Below are 15,503 nucleotides of genomic sequence, written 5' to 3' on the forward strand. Positions count from 1 at the left end.
TGATTTAATCTGCTGCACTGTTATTCCACTCTCTTTAGCTCTTATTTTCTTACGTAAAACAGGATGATACTCTTTTCAGTTTCTCCAGTTTCCTATAAAAGCAAAACTGTAACTGATAAGAGATCTATTAAGTGTGAAACACATTTTTTTTCATTACTAGTAAACATATTGTTAAGAAATAAATCTTTAGCCTCCATTTTATGTTACAGATTATCATATTTCTTTGCTTCTGCAGATGTTTGTAATTTTGCCAGTTATCTGAACACTCAAAAATGCAAAATCAGAATTTATGTTCAGTTGTATCAGTGATTTCCTTCTTCCAGCTGACATGTTTTTCTTCTCACCTCTCAATTCTGTTTTACATTATTATCAATTCAAAATTAATTTTATTGTGCAAGTAAATATTTTGTAAGCCAGGCAAGATAATTTTTTAATGTGATGGTTTTCCTGTGTTATTTTAATGTCCTGTTTAGCTATGATTTTCTATTTAATCTATTTTATTATAAACAAAATTAATGACCTGACCACTCAGTATTTTGGATTATTTTTCAATTTTTAACTGAATTTTTCAATATAAGGTCTTTAAATTAAATAGTCATTTTTATTCAATTTTTTCAGTCAAGAGGATAGAAACTCTAAGGTGGTCTTCCTGTCCAGGAACTCTCATCAGGTAAGAGGCAGGAACACCAAGCATTTTTCTTCAAGAAAGCAGTTCTAACTAGAATGCTCACACCTCCACCCTTCTGGTACGAAAGAGAAAGCAGCCACAACTCATCTCCGAAAAACTTCCCAAATCACTCACTTCCTCAACATTTTCTACTATTCTGCTATATCCATTTAATCTACTCTTTCATTTTTCTTCTTCCTTTTTTCCTCTGTTTTGAACACAAATGTCTGCTGGTTCAGGCATGTGAATATGTTAGGTCCAGATCACTCATCTTTATGCTCCATGTAGATTATAACTTTCTTTATGTTGTGTACATTTTTTAGTCTATGTGGAGCATGTTTGTTTCACAAAAATTTATTTATTAACTGCTTGAATAAATTAAAAGTGAGTCAACTTGATTGCTTCTTTGGAATGGTGCCCTAGGTGTAAGCGATAGTTCCTACCCAGCATTCAGACTGACCTCCTCCTTCTGGTATATTCAAGCATGTGTGTGTGTGTGTGTGTGTGTGTGTGTGGAGGGGGGAAATGGGGGTTAGAAATTATACTCTTTTCACTCTCTCTGGCAGAAGTAGAAAATTGCTTCCTTGTTTGCCATATGATGTATATAACTTTCATGGTACGTGTTAACTGATTTGAAAGTCCATAGAGACTAAGTCCTTGCAACAAAGAGACACCTATATCCATATTCTATAAGCATTAAGGGAGGACAATGGTCAACATTTCAGCTACAAAAATGTAGACACAAATGGGGCAGAAGCAGCAGTTCATCTAAAACTTGGGAATCCCAGGATTTTCTGTGAGTTAGAAAGGGAAAGTTAAATAATAATTTCTTGGAGTTCCCATCGTGGCGCAACAGAATTGCATCTGACTAGGGACCATGGGGTTGTGGGTTTGATCCCTGGCCTCGCTCAGTGGGTTAAGGATCCGGCATTGCCCTGGGCTGTGGTGTGGGTTGCATAAGTGGCTCGGATCTGTTGTTGCTGTGGCTGTGGTGTATGCTGGTGGCTACAGCTCGGATTAGACTCCTAACCTGGGAACCTCTATATGCTGCAGGTGCAGTCGTAAAAACACAAAAAGTCAAAAAAAAAAAAAAGAGTAATTTCCATCTACACTATTCCAGATTCCATATTAAGGTACAAAAAGTATTTTATCCTTGCCCATTATATGCATTTCTCCCCAAGAAAATGTGATTGTAGGAAATGTCAAAATGCTATAACTGTTTCTTTAAAACATTCAGAACCTAATGGCTGATAGGTGATACTACTAAGAAATGATTTCATGTGTCTGAATCTACACGACCATACCTTTTGTTTGTTTTTTTTTTTGTGAGTGTGTGTGTGTATCTCATCCTGCCACCTTTACTCATGTTTTATTCACTTATCTAATTCAATATAAAGTGTAGTACTTAGACACTTAAAATTGTATGTTGAATGAATCAGCAATCTTTTCAGACCAGCAGACAGCATGCATCTACACTGGATGGGCTCACCATTGTCTTCAGAGACTGTCATCTGCTTTATTCTTCTTACTGTATCTACTCTTCATATAAGGTGTCCTCTCATCTTTGATCCTTTCTCTAAATGATTCATTACTCTTCAAGTAAGGTAGTGCATTTGAAAGCATACTGAAACTCAGGTACAAAAAACAGCCAGAGAAACAAAGAACAATAAAACTTGCAGCCATGAATATAGTGTCCACATTTACTGAAAACAATTTTAACCTCAACTTATTATTTGTCAAACGGAACAATATTTTATGACTATTAAATGGAATTATCAATGTAAAACCATTTGCAAATTAAGAAATAATTTTTCAAATCCTGTCTATATGTACTTACCTTCTAAATTCAAACTCAGGTGCAAAGAGTTCCTCAAATCCTGCTACACATTTGCTGGCTTCTAACCTTTGGAAACATTTTTTGCTTCTATTTATAATACTCAGAAAGAAAAATACTAAATTCAGGTAAATGTAGTCACCTTTGTTTTTACTAAAATAATTTGTGTTTATTTTTCTGGTCTTTCAACTTTAATAATTATTTTTTTTTTTGGTATACCATCTATATCACAATACATTTAATACTACTTAGAGCAAGTTCATAAAATCAAATTGAAAATAAGAAATAATCTAAAATTAGTGAATGCAGTTCAGAAGCCTTTTTTCTTTAGGAGACATCTCCAAAGATAAAAATGAAAATATGCTATTATCTTAGTATTTTCAGATTCATTTACCATTGATCTTAATTTTAACAAACTAATGAGTCCTTAGGCAGGAGAAGGATGCAAACCCATTTTAATAAGGTCCATCCACTGTCTTACTCTTTAGTTATATGCAATTAAATTTTATGAGATATCCCCAGATTTAATATATGTAAACTACTTAAATACCTGCTTATCACAGGCAATTACTTAATAAATATTAACACCTAAGATGATGCTGATGATGAAGAGAGCTATAACCTTTGGTATACTAGCCAGTTATATTACAAAGAAATTTGTAATTTTTCATTTGATAATATAATGATGAGAATAATACTGTCAAAAGCTGTCTGAATCAGGGTTTGAAATTAAACAACAATTACATCAAAGAAGTTCTCTTGTAAATTCTCCAAAATACATTATTTTGTAGATGCTAAATATATATTGATATGTTTAAAACTAAAGTCTTTATTGGACAAAAAGTGATTCATGCTTACCTGTTTTGATTGAAGTTAAATAGAATTCTTACCTTTATGGATTGAGTTAAAAGACAGAGGGAAAATGAGATTTTGGCGGACAATTAGGAAATTCATATTCATTTGAAACAGAGTTTAACCAGTGTCTATAATATGTTCTATTGTCATAACAAAGTATTCTTTAAATAGGAACTATTCTTTACTCTGGGGATTAGCTTGTTCCCCAGGCCCCTTCCTAATTGAACTAAATCTTTCTGCCTGCCACTCGAGGAGTTGGTACAACAAAAAACCCTATCTTTCCATACCACTCCTTCTCTAAGTTATCTACCTCTCTTACTGGATTTTTTGTTTATTAAGAAATGCAAGCCTTGTAAAATCAGAAATGCATAATTACTTATTACCTACAGCGTAAACTAAGATGTTCTAAAGAAGATGCAATTGTACAATGTCTTAGGTTAAATAGAACTTTGATTCTCTGTCGTCGTAAATTCAGACGTAGGAAATCTAGGGCTGTTGAGAGGCAGTTATGTCTTTTTATACATGAATCTTCCATCTCCACATTCACACTAGCCCAGCAGGCCTCTTCACCTCCTGGATTACAGAAAGGGAGTGGGAATAAAGGGAAGCACTCACTTCTTCCTTTATATTTATTTTTATTATTTATTTATTTATTATTTTTGTCCTTTTGCCTTTTCTAGAGCCACTCCTGAGGCATATGGAGGTTCCCAGGGTGGGTGTCTAATAGGAGCTGTAGCTGCCAGCCTAGGCCAGAGCCGCAGCAATGCAGGATTCTAGCCACATCTGCAACCTACACCACAGCTCATGGCAATGCCTGATCCTTAACCCACTGAGTGAGGCCAGGGATCAAACCCACAACCTCATGGTTCCTAGTCAGATTCATTAACCACTGAGCCATGAGGAGAACTCCACTTCTTCGTTTTTAGATATGCAAACTAAACACAGCATGCATGATTTCAGTCCCTAAACTCAACTTTAGTTACAAGATCACACCAAGCTGGAATAGAGGTTGGGAATATTTCTCACTGCACTGCCAAGTGAGACGAGACTGCCTATTTCTATCCTCAATTCCCCTCCATAGTCACAACCTAAAATTCCAAGTAGTTCCTTTATTGAGTTTCCAGCCACTGGTGTCCTCAGCTTAATTAGAGCTCCTCTCAGCTTAGTGAGCACGCAGTGATAGAATAATTTTTCTGTAACACCCCCTACAAACAAACACACAGAGACACACACTCACAAAATATAATGGAGGAAAATATTAGATTTAATTATAGGAAGCTGGAATAGATTTATACTTGTATAAAGAAGAATGGATAGAGGCATGGAGAAACCCACATTAGAAATATGTCCATGCTATAGTTCCTGTCATGGCTCAGCCGAAATGCATCTGACTAGTATCCATGAGGATGCAGGTACAATCCCTGGCCTCACTCAGTATGTTAAGGATCTGACATTGCCATGAGCTGTGGTATAGGTCACAGATATGGCTCAGATCTGGTGTTGCTGTGGTTGTGGTGGACCAGCAGCTGTAGCTCGATTCGACCCCTAACTTGGAAACCTCCAAATGCCACAGGTTTGACTCTAAAAAAAGACAAAAAAAAATTAAAAAATGAAAAATAAGAAACATATTAATGCTTTGAAAGCTCTCACTAATAAAAGGTTATTTCTTCATTTACCAATTTTGAGTTATATTATTTTGTGATTTATTTTATTTTAATTCTAGCCACTGAATATGTATGTGTAGGATAAGCTCATTTAGGTTTTAATTTGTATTTTAATAATAACTAATGCTGGTGAGCATCTTTTATGAAATTATTTGCCTTCTGTGTATTCCTTTAAGTAAAATATCTTTTCAAGTCTCTGGTACATTTTCTAATCAGGTTGTTGTTTCTTTTATCACTGATGATTTTGAAACTCTCAGGAAGAAGCTACCTTGAGTCAGAATTTCTTCCTCAGAGAAACCTTGATTTTGCTTTTAAGAGCTTCCAACTGATTGGTTGAGGCCTACGTTATACAAGGTGATCTCCTTTACTTAAAATGTATTAGTGTTAGGTATTAATCACTTTTACAGAATATATGAAAAGAATACCTAGATTATTGTTTGATTGACTAGCTGGGTACTATAGTCTGGACATGTTACCATAAAACTAGCTGTCAGAGTCTATCCTTTGTCAACTTGACAACCATACAAAGCTCCGTAGCCCGACTGATCTCCAAATAAAGACAATAACAAAGAAATAAATCCACTTAGCATGATACAAGTATTCTACATACAACCAAAAGAATGCTTATCCTTTTGCCAAAAGAAGATACAAACTCTGGGGTAACGTTCATTCTGGTTCTTGATATTTTGATATATTCATAATAAAATGAAGAAGAAGTACTCATAACAATTACAGATTACAGTCCCTGTTTCTGCAACTTCCCATTACTTGTAACTAGTTTTGATAACTCCCTTCTTCCAACATCTAGTCCATATTCCTTTGCCCCCAGAAAGCTCTTCAGCTAGTCATGGCCATGTCTTTGGTGGCATGATACAAAACCTCATTCCTGAAGTGTCTGGGCCATTAGTACTTCTGCTTCAATTGACCTGGTGAAGTTTTACACTGAATTTTGTAACAGAGCACACACACACACACACACACACACACACACACATATGCAGATTGCATATTCTATTGTCTAGAAGAATAAAGACAATACAGTGGTGGAGCAGAGACCAATGGAACTTAATTTAAAAATCACCCCACACAAACATGACTGAGTTTTGACAAAGTTTCAAAACCATTCAAATGATAAAATATATTGTCTCTAAAAACAGTGTTGATAAATTGGACATGCAAAACAAACCAAAAAAAACCCCAAAAAAACTGAACCTCAATATAGACCTAAACCTTACACAAAAATTAACTTAATATTGATCCAGTGAGTAAAGACATGGTGATGATATTAGCTAAAAAAAAAGTTGTCTATATATTTTTACTATTTCAAGGGATTTAACCATATTTTTCTGTCTACTTTTATATGTCTGAAATTTTACATGATATTTATTTCTTCCTTAGAAACATCAATTTTTCATCTCTTTAGTCATCTTTAGTCAATTCACACTTCCCTGAATTACTTTCACAAATACTCTGATTTTATAAATTCTTCCACTTATGGTGCATTTTGAATTTCTGCACAAAAGTCTTTTATATGCAAGTAAGAGATTAGGAACCATTATAAAGGTCAGGTGAGTATCTAAATTGTAAACGTCAAGAGAATGCCTGAAATTAAAGTCTAATAAAAGCGCTAATTAAAAGCTTAGTAATATGTAACTAGTTAAAGGCATTTGATTGTTTGAGTTTGCAAAAACAAGAAACAAAGAGCAAAAAACACAAAGCACAAAGCACAAGAAAAACCAAGTGACTGAGATAACACAGAATAAGACATCTCTGCATAGGAATGTTGTGGCCAGAGATGTTTTCGGCTGCTTTCCAAATATCTGAATGACAAATATAATGAGATAGTTCAATTAAAAAGTGATATGGAAGAGTACAAATTCCCACAAGATAGAAAAAAAAATATTTAAGGGGCACTATTTGTTTTGAAGGAAAAAAAAAAGTTTTAGAAAGGTATTTTCAACTCCTAACATCAAAAAGTTTAAAACTGAATTTTAATAAAACAATATATAAAACACTCTATTGATGAAAGAAATAATTTAATTCCAGTCTGTGAAGGTGAGCATGAATTTTTTCATCAAAAGTGTGATTTACATTTTAAATTGGTTTTCATAGAAAATTACATCTTAAATATCAAAGTTCAGTAAGTCCAAATATTTACAGTATATTAACAGAATAATATATTAAACTTGATAAGTTAAACTCTATTTCAGGCAACATTCACATTTTTCTGTTAGAAGATAAGGTAAATGATTATGAAAGGATGAAAATGCAACCTGACCCTCCCAGAACCCAGGAAGTTAATAAGAAGCTCTAAATGCCCTCGAATTCCAGACCCTGTTCCCTATAGGTAAAAGATCATACTTTTTGCTGTTTTAGGGCTTGCTTTCTGTTCTGTACAAAACTATGTGGAAGGGGAAAAACAGGCCCCTGAGTATGTGCCTCTATGCATGAAACTTCTTGAAACTGCTTGAGATAACAGGGAAAAGGGTTCCTAACTGCTTGTTTGGCTTCTGTAAAGCTGCTTGCATAAGATAAAAAGAGGAGAAGTTAATCGCCTAACCGACCCCAGTAAGATCGGGTGCGCCACAAAATGTTGAAAATCCTGATAAATATATCTTGGTGACAATATGTCTCCCCCACCCAGGGACAGGCACAAACACGTAACTCCAGAACAACTTAAAATTAATTGGTCCACAAAGCGCGGGCTCTCGAAGTTTTGAATTGACTGGTTTGTGATATTTTAAAATGATTAGTTTGTAAAAGCGCGGGCTTTGTTGTGAACCCCATAAAAGCTGTCCCGATTCCACACTCGGGGCCGCAGTCCTCTACCCCTGCGTGGCGTACGACTGTGGGCCCCAGCGCGCTCGGAATAAAAATCCTCTTGCTGTTTGCATCAAGACCGCTTCTCCTGAGTGATTTGGGGTGTCGCCTCTTCCGAGTCCGGACGAGGGGGATTTTCACTCGACTGGCCTTTCAATTAAAAGAATTTTGAAATATATTGTTAGGTTGTAACAAACATTATTAAAATTATTGAGGCAGTGTTGAAAAAAATCTAATATAAGAAAACTTACTGAAGAAGGCAGTAATTGATTTTATTTTCAATGGCTTTATTTTATTTTATTTTTAAAAATTTTTTATTTCTTAATACATCATTTTTTTTCTGCTGTACAGCATGGTGGCCCAGTTACACATACATTTATACATTCTTTTTTCTCACATTATTTGCACATGACCATCAATGAAATGAATTATTTCCAAAAAAACCCTATCTTAAAAGGAATATAAAATTTTAAGGTATTTCAAAAATTCATTGGTCTAATACTTTTCTGATTAAAGACATACTACAAAATCTGATGACACATATAACTGTCTTCATCCTTACCCAAGGGAATTTGGATCCCTGAGGTCATTAGTTAAGTACAACGGAAATTGTCCTGTATCCCTGAGTAAAGAACTCAACTGCAGATTAAAAAAAAAAAAAAAAAAAAAAAAAAAAAAAAAAAAAAAGCCTCAATTAAAAGAACAAAAGAATCAAGTCCTTGTTTACTGGTCACCTTGAATGATTTCTGGAAAAGAAGATTGTGAGTAGTATAAATTTTGGAATAGTGAAATACCACTTTGTTCTCCTCTAGGTACAATGAAAGGATACATATATGAGATCAAATTATAGCACAAATCTCATCTCCAATGTTAGGCATGAATTTAGTGTATTTAAAAAATGGGCAACCATATTTTACTAATCACTAAGGTTAATATTTATTTTTTTGTTTATTTTTGCTTCTTTTTTTAGGGCTGCAGGTGCAGTACATGGAAGTTCACTGCCTAGGTGTGGAATTGGAGGTGCAGCTGCTGACCTACACCACAGCCACAGCAACGTGGGATCCTTAACCCACTGAGCAAGGTCAGAGATCAAAAAAGCAACCTCATGGATACTAGTCAGGTTTGTTACTGCTGAGCCACTGTGGAAACTCCGAGGTGAATATTTTAGTACGAAAATACTAAAAATACTAAATTACTAAAACTCGTAGGTTGTGGCTTTTCTCTCACTTCTTCCCTTGTTTCCTTTCTTCTTCCCTCCCTCCTGCCTCCTGACCTAACCTGCTCTCTCTCTCTCTTTCTTCTTTCTGTTGCTTAAATTTCATCCATACCCTGATTCTCATATTGTTTAAATATCATTTGTGAAAATAAAATGTCAGTAGCCTTGGTGCTTGATATGGTGAATAATATTCTCCTTGTTGTAGAACATATTAATTTCATTAAAACTATTTTTTGGAAATTAAATATAAAATCATTAACACAAGTAGAAACTGTTAATTGGAGTCTGAAGTATACAGTGGAATTAGAATAGGATTTGTAGTCAGAAACTGTTGTGCACTTTTTCTTTGTGCCTTAGTTCTCTCAAATATTCTGGGTTATTAAAATGTTTAGGGATAAAATATGAACTCAACAGAGTTTCTAATATATGACATCTGTCAGTTTTATAGACCAATTTATACTATCTTTTGAAATTGTAATAAAGCTATTCATGAATGGTACTCTTGGAAGAAACTTAAAAAAAATTCCCAGATTCAAAGGGAATATGCTCAATATTTTTATATTAAGGAAATATTTTATGCTACTGTAATATTAAAGAGGAAATTAGAAATTGGATATAAATTGCTTAATAATCCTATTTCCTACATTTTGAAAGGCTTTATCATGCAATTACTATTTAATATTCACAATACATATGGAAATTATAAAACTGGGAGTTCCCATGTGGCCCAGTGGAAGGGAGTCTGACTAGTATCTATGAGGAACTGGTTCAATCCCTGGCCTTGCTCAGTGGGTCAGAGATCTGTTGCCATGAGCTGTGATATAGGTCACAGACAGCTTGGATCCTGCCATTGCTGTGGCTGTGGATGAGAGCTGTAACTCTGATTTGACACCTATCCTGGTAACTTCCATGTGCCATGAGTTCAGCTTTAAAAAAATCAAAAAATACTTAGGATTACTTCTTGTTCAGAACTTGCCTCAAATACTGTGGGAGTAATTATTGACTCAATTGTAGATTATTAATTTCTAATTTGTTTTTCAATTACTTGTTTGCTTTGTTCTACTTTGCTTTTCAAAAACACTCAGCTGTTAGAATAGGAGTCAAATTAACACAGGACTTCAGAGTTCTCCTGCGCTCTGGTGGGTTAAAGATCTAGGATTGTCACTGCTGTGGCTTGGGTCACTGCTGTGGCATGGGTTCAATTCCTGGGCCAGGAACTTCCACATACTATGAGTTCAGCAAAAAAAAAAAAAAAAGACAAAAAAAAAATACAGGACTTCAGTGTGAGGGGAGAAGCTGATGTGAACGCAAAGCACAAGAATGAGAACAGCATATTCTCCACAATTATTAATGAACTATCCAATACAACTAATTTATAATGAAAATTGTTACTAATTCATAAATCAAATACTTACTGGGTTATTACATACATTATAACCTGGGAGGATATACCATACAAACATTACATTCTGGGGTCCCTTGGTATTATTACCTGTTATAGTAAAAGTAACTTAGATTTTTGAGTTTTAAAAGACTGCCATTAAATCTCAACAACACCATTTCCTGGCTGTGACCTTGGCTGATTAATATAACAAACATAAGTTAAAATTTACTCCTAAGTAAAATGGTGACAGAATTGCCTCACAGCACGATCGTGAAGATTAAATAAGACAGTATCTGTGAAATATATCTAATGTAGTGGTGAATCACTGCAGGTACTCATTAGTTTCCTGTTTTTACCAACTTTGTTGATAGTTTTCAAGCTTATTTCAAGTAATGTCTTCCTCCATACAAGGCTATCTTCAAGAAGCTGCATGCTCTAATACAACCCTTAGATGGTGGAATATGTGCAAGTCCTTTTATTCAGCACCGTAAGTAGGATAGCTGCAGAGACCACAAGGTCTCTGCACTTTGTGAATCAAACTCTTACAGAGTGCAACTGTGTGCTGTTGGTATCACAGAAATATTTGTACAATGTGTTTCTTAGAGAGAAAATGTGTTTTGAGACAACAGACTTCACGAAAGACTTGGATGGCCTAGGAGAACCTGATAAAGGACCTGGGACCCATGTGCCATTTATAGACCACTTTAGTGGAAAAGGTTGGAAATAGGCAAACAGGAGTTGGAAGGACAGCCTTCTGCTTGGACTCAAAAACCCTTTGATATTTCTTTTCCTCCATTACCATGTTTTGAACCAAAAGCATGGCTATAGATCCCAAGAATTAAAACTACAATGCAAAAGCAGTTTTTGAGATCTGATAAATATCTTTGTAACTGAGTAATTTATGACTTCTTTCAATTGAAAGAAACTGACTATAAGAATTGTTAGCATACAGGAGTTCCCTATGTGGCTCTGTTAACTTATCCAACTAGAATCCACAAGGTTGCAGGTTTGATTCCTGGTCTCACTCAGTTGGTTAAGATCAAGCATTGCTGTGAGCTGTTGTGTAGGTTGAAAATGTGGCTGGGATCCTGAGTTGCAGTGGCTGTGGTATAGGCTAGAAGCTGCAACTCCAATTCAACCCCTAGCCTGAGAACCTTGAAACGCTGCAGGTGTGGCTCTAAAAAGCAAAAAAAAAAAAAAAAAAAAAGAATTCTTAGAATGCAAAAAAATCACAATCATCCCCTAATCACCTTTTCCAGCTTATTTTTTATATTATAACTCTATGGTATATCTAAAAATAATTTGAGACTGCTTAAATCAAAATATGATTAAATAAAATTATTTTAAAAGTAATAACAATAGAAAAAAGAATTGATGGAAAAGGATATTACAAACAAATTTTGTCAAACCTCTTTGTATAATTAATGTCATTACTTTTATTTTTAATTTATTTTCATTAACTTAATTCAAATTAGATTTTGATATTCCTATCACAAAGCTAAATAACAAAACATCAATTTAATTGTGGGAACAAGAAAACACAGCCATCTCTCAGCAGATTTAATTCCTGATAGGAATGTTTTCCGATGGAATTTTTTTTTTCTTTCTAGGGCCACACCTGCAACATATGGAATTTCCCAGGCTGGGGGCTGAATCAGATCTGGCCTATGCCACAGCCACTGCAACTCAGGATCCCAGCCATGTCTGATAGCTACACCCCAGCTCACACAACACTGGATCCTTAACCCCCTGAGTGAGGCCAGTGATTGAACCCGAACCCTCATGGATGCTAGCCGGGTTCGTTACCACTGAGCCACGATGGGGACTCCCACTGATGGATTATGTTTTGAGAGATAATGAACTTTTTAGAAAAACTAACATTTAATGTCAATTTAGTTGTTTTGATAGGACTCATTCTTAATGACTTTGTGACTTATGAAAGCATAGTGTACAGACATATTTCATAGTTGAGCAAACTGCAGTTCAGGCAGATAAAATGACTTTGTGGGCTGAATTCTTTATTTTTACAGATGCTTAGGGACCAAATATCAGAAGGCAATTTCTCTTCTGTCATGGTGTTTGTTCTGGGATTTTCTGAACTTCCAAACCTCCAGGGGCTTCTATTTGGACTTTTCTTTCTTGTCTATATATTCATCTTAACAGGAAATGGTCTTATCATAATAATCACAAGGATGGACTCTGTTCTCCAAACACCCATGTATTTCTTCCTGGCAAATTTTTCCTCTCTGGAAATCTGTTATGTGTCTGTCACTCTCCCCAGGATTCTAATGAACCTTTGGACTCAAGAGAGAAGCATTTCTTTACTAAGCTATGCCACCCAAATGTGCTTCTTCCTTGTTCAGGGTGCCACAGAGGCATTCCTTCTGGCAGTGATGGCCTATGACCGCTATGTGTCCATTTGCAACCCTCTGCATTATGCATTATGCGTCCAGTTGGCTGTTGCTGCCTGGTTCAGTGGAATTCCGGTCCAGATAAGGCAGACATGTCAGGTGTTCTCACTGCCTTTCTGTGATTCCAACCAAATCCGCCACTTTTTCTGTGACATCCCCCCATTGATCCAGCAGGCCTGTTGGGACACTGCGCTTAATGAGATATGTGTTTATGTAGTTACTGTACTATTTGCCATGATTCCTTTTCTACTGATACTGGGCTCTTATGTCCAAATAGTTTCTACCATCTTAAAGTTGCCCTAAGCCACAGGTCGGTCCAAAGCCTTCTCCACCTGTTCTTCTCATCTGATAGTTGTGCTTTTGTTCTTTGGCTCTGTTACTATCACCTAGTTATGGCCCAAATCAAATCATTCTGCAGGAACTGGCAAAATGCTCTCCGTTTTCTACACTACTGTGACTCCACTCTTTAACCCCTTAATCTACAGGCTTAGAAATAAGGATGTAATTGCAGCTTTGAAGAAATTATTACTTAAGAATTTAGTGTGAGGATCTTGAAGTTCACTTTTAAATAAATATGGCTCATAGCTATCACAGAACTATGATTTAATTTCACTCTTCCTATGTTTACTGATAGTGTAATCATTCACAATTATTATAATATCACTTACAATTATTATGTATTTTCATTCCCTGCCTAAAGTCACTTGTGACTGCATTTTAATAAGCAAATTATTTAATTTGCAAATGCTCTATTCTCTAGAATAAATCCACTTTTTTACAAAACATTATAAATTTACCCACCTACAACACTTTTAGATAATTTAAACTGTTAGAATTGTGTTTTAAAATGAGTAGAAGAAATAGGGTTTTTCTTTACAATTTTCAGCTACTAAAAATATGCTGGCAATTTCATCTCTCTTTATGACACACATTATTTTCATGGTATGTTTACTCTAGATGTGTTGAGGGAGTGGACGCAAGACTAAATCCTATATCATATGTTTAATTATGAAACAAAATTTACAAACAGAGTAAAAACCTTTAATTGCACCCTCTTTCTTAGTACAAATTAAGAAAATGTTTCCATGTATCTCTAGAGGGAGCTGAATGTCTGGCTCTTTGTTTCCTCCTTCTTTCCAGAGTCCATGGCAACTGACTATCAGAGATCTTATCTGGCTCTGTCATACTCCTTTAACTATATTCACCAGTTGCTGAAAGGCAATTCCAACTTCTTTGCTACAGCTCACTAGATTTTTCAAAGTTGCAGTGGAAAAAAAATAAAGGCTTTGAGTGTTCTCACACCATTGAAAAAGAACACATTTGAAACATAGAAAGGCAGAAAGAAAAGCTAAAACAAAGATTCACAGTTACTAAACCTCTAAAATAGTAATATACACACATAGAAAATGTCCACTAAGACCTGTCTGCAAATTATAATAAAATTAGTGTAACTGTAATTAATCTCGCCCATTTTATACTGGCTTTTTGTTTTGTTTTGTTTTTAGCCTCACCCAGCATATGCAAGTTCCTAGGCCAAAGACTGAACCCATGCCATAGCAGTTGCCTGAGCCACTGCAGGGCTAACACCAGGTCCTTAACCCACTGTGCCACAAGGGAACTCCACATCCTGGTTTTATTTATATGAAATAAGACTCTTTTTACCAGAGAGGACAGAGAAGAAATAATCAATCATGAACATCCTAATATGTAAAAAGACTTGGGGGATTTGATGTCACGTATAATTTCTTATTTCTAAAAATATTTATAAGTACTTGAGGACTGTATCATTGAATAACTGTGTCACTTTTAAGGTTCAACTCCTCTTGCAGGTATTTGTCCCTTCTGATAAGTTTCTTTTTATAAGGGGTTACACTCTAATTGTAATATTTGGTTAATAAGTTTGAATTTTCATTTCAAGGGCTTGCATTTTAACCTTCCATCAGTTATCACAGTGCCCAGTGTCATTTTGTTTTTATACATATATATGAGTGTAAATGTTATAATCTGCTTCATGGATTTTCTTGTATCAAGGATTGAACACATTCTCCATGGTCGTGATGATGATAGTATTGAAGATAATTAAGCTCTTTGTTTGAATGTAATTTTTTTCTCCTCTTAGATGAGCATATGACACAGTATAATGAAAACAGAACAAGTTCAGGAGCCAAGATAATAGATAACAGATTTTTATTTCTGATTTATTCTCAACCCTGCATTCTTGACTAACTCAACTATTCTTTGTATCAATTTCTCTGTCAATAAAATGGTAATAAAGCCAGATACTATTATCTCATAGCAATATTATTAATATATAATGACGATTGTGGACCTAAGGAGTATTGTTGAAAATTCAAGTATATTGGAAAAGGAGACATTTGATGAAATCTAGTTTTTGAGAGGATAATGGCTACATATTTAAACATGAACATTATTTTAGCAATAACCTAACAATTCCAATGCAAATCATTCTATAACAGCTTACAAATTTCCCTGCCTTTTTAAACCTCTGTGCAGAGTTTATTCTGTTTTGACTTCTCAAGGTGTGTATATAGAAACTAGTTGGGCTCCTGGGCTTTCAGCATCTATTTTTGTTTGTAGACATGGAACAAAATTTATCTATATAGCAACTCTTAGATCACGCTGTTTTCTTTT

General features: G+C 35.0%; 1 pseudogene; it reads left to right on the forward strand.

Moving 5' to 3' along the window:
• The first annotated feature begins 12,467 nt into the window (after positions 1–12,467).
• On the forward strand, positions 12,468–13,397 carry LOC100512582 (annotated as a pseudogene).
• The last annotated feature ends 2,106 nt before the right edge of the window (positions 13,398–15,503 follow it).

This window comes from Sus scrofa, unplaced genomic scaffold (genome assembly GCF_000003025.6).
Source record: "Sus scrofa isolate TJ Tabasco breed Duroc unplaced genomic scaffold, Sscrofa11.1 Contig53, whole genome shotgun sequence".
Lineage (NCBI taxonomy): Eukaryota > Metazoa > Chordata > Mammalia > Artiodactyla > Suidae > Sus > Sus scrofa.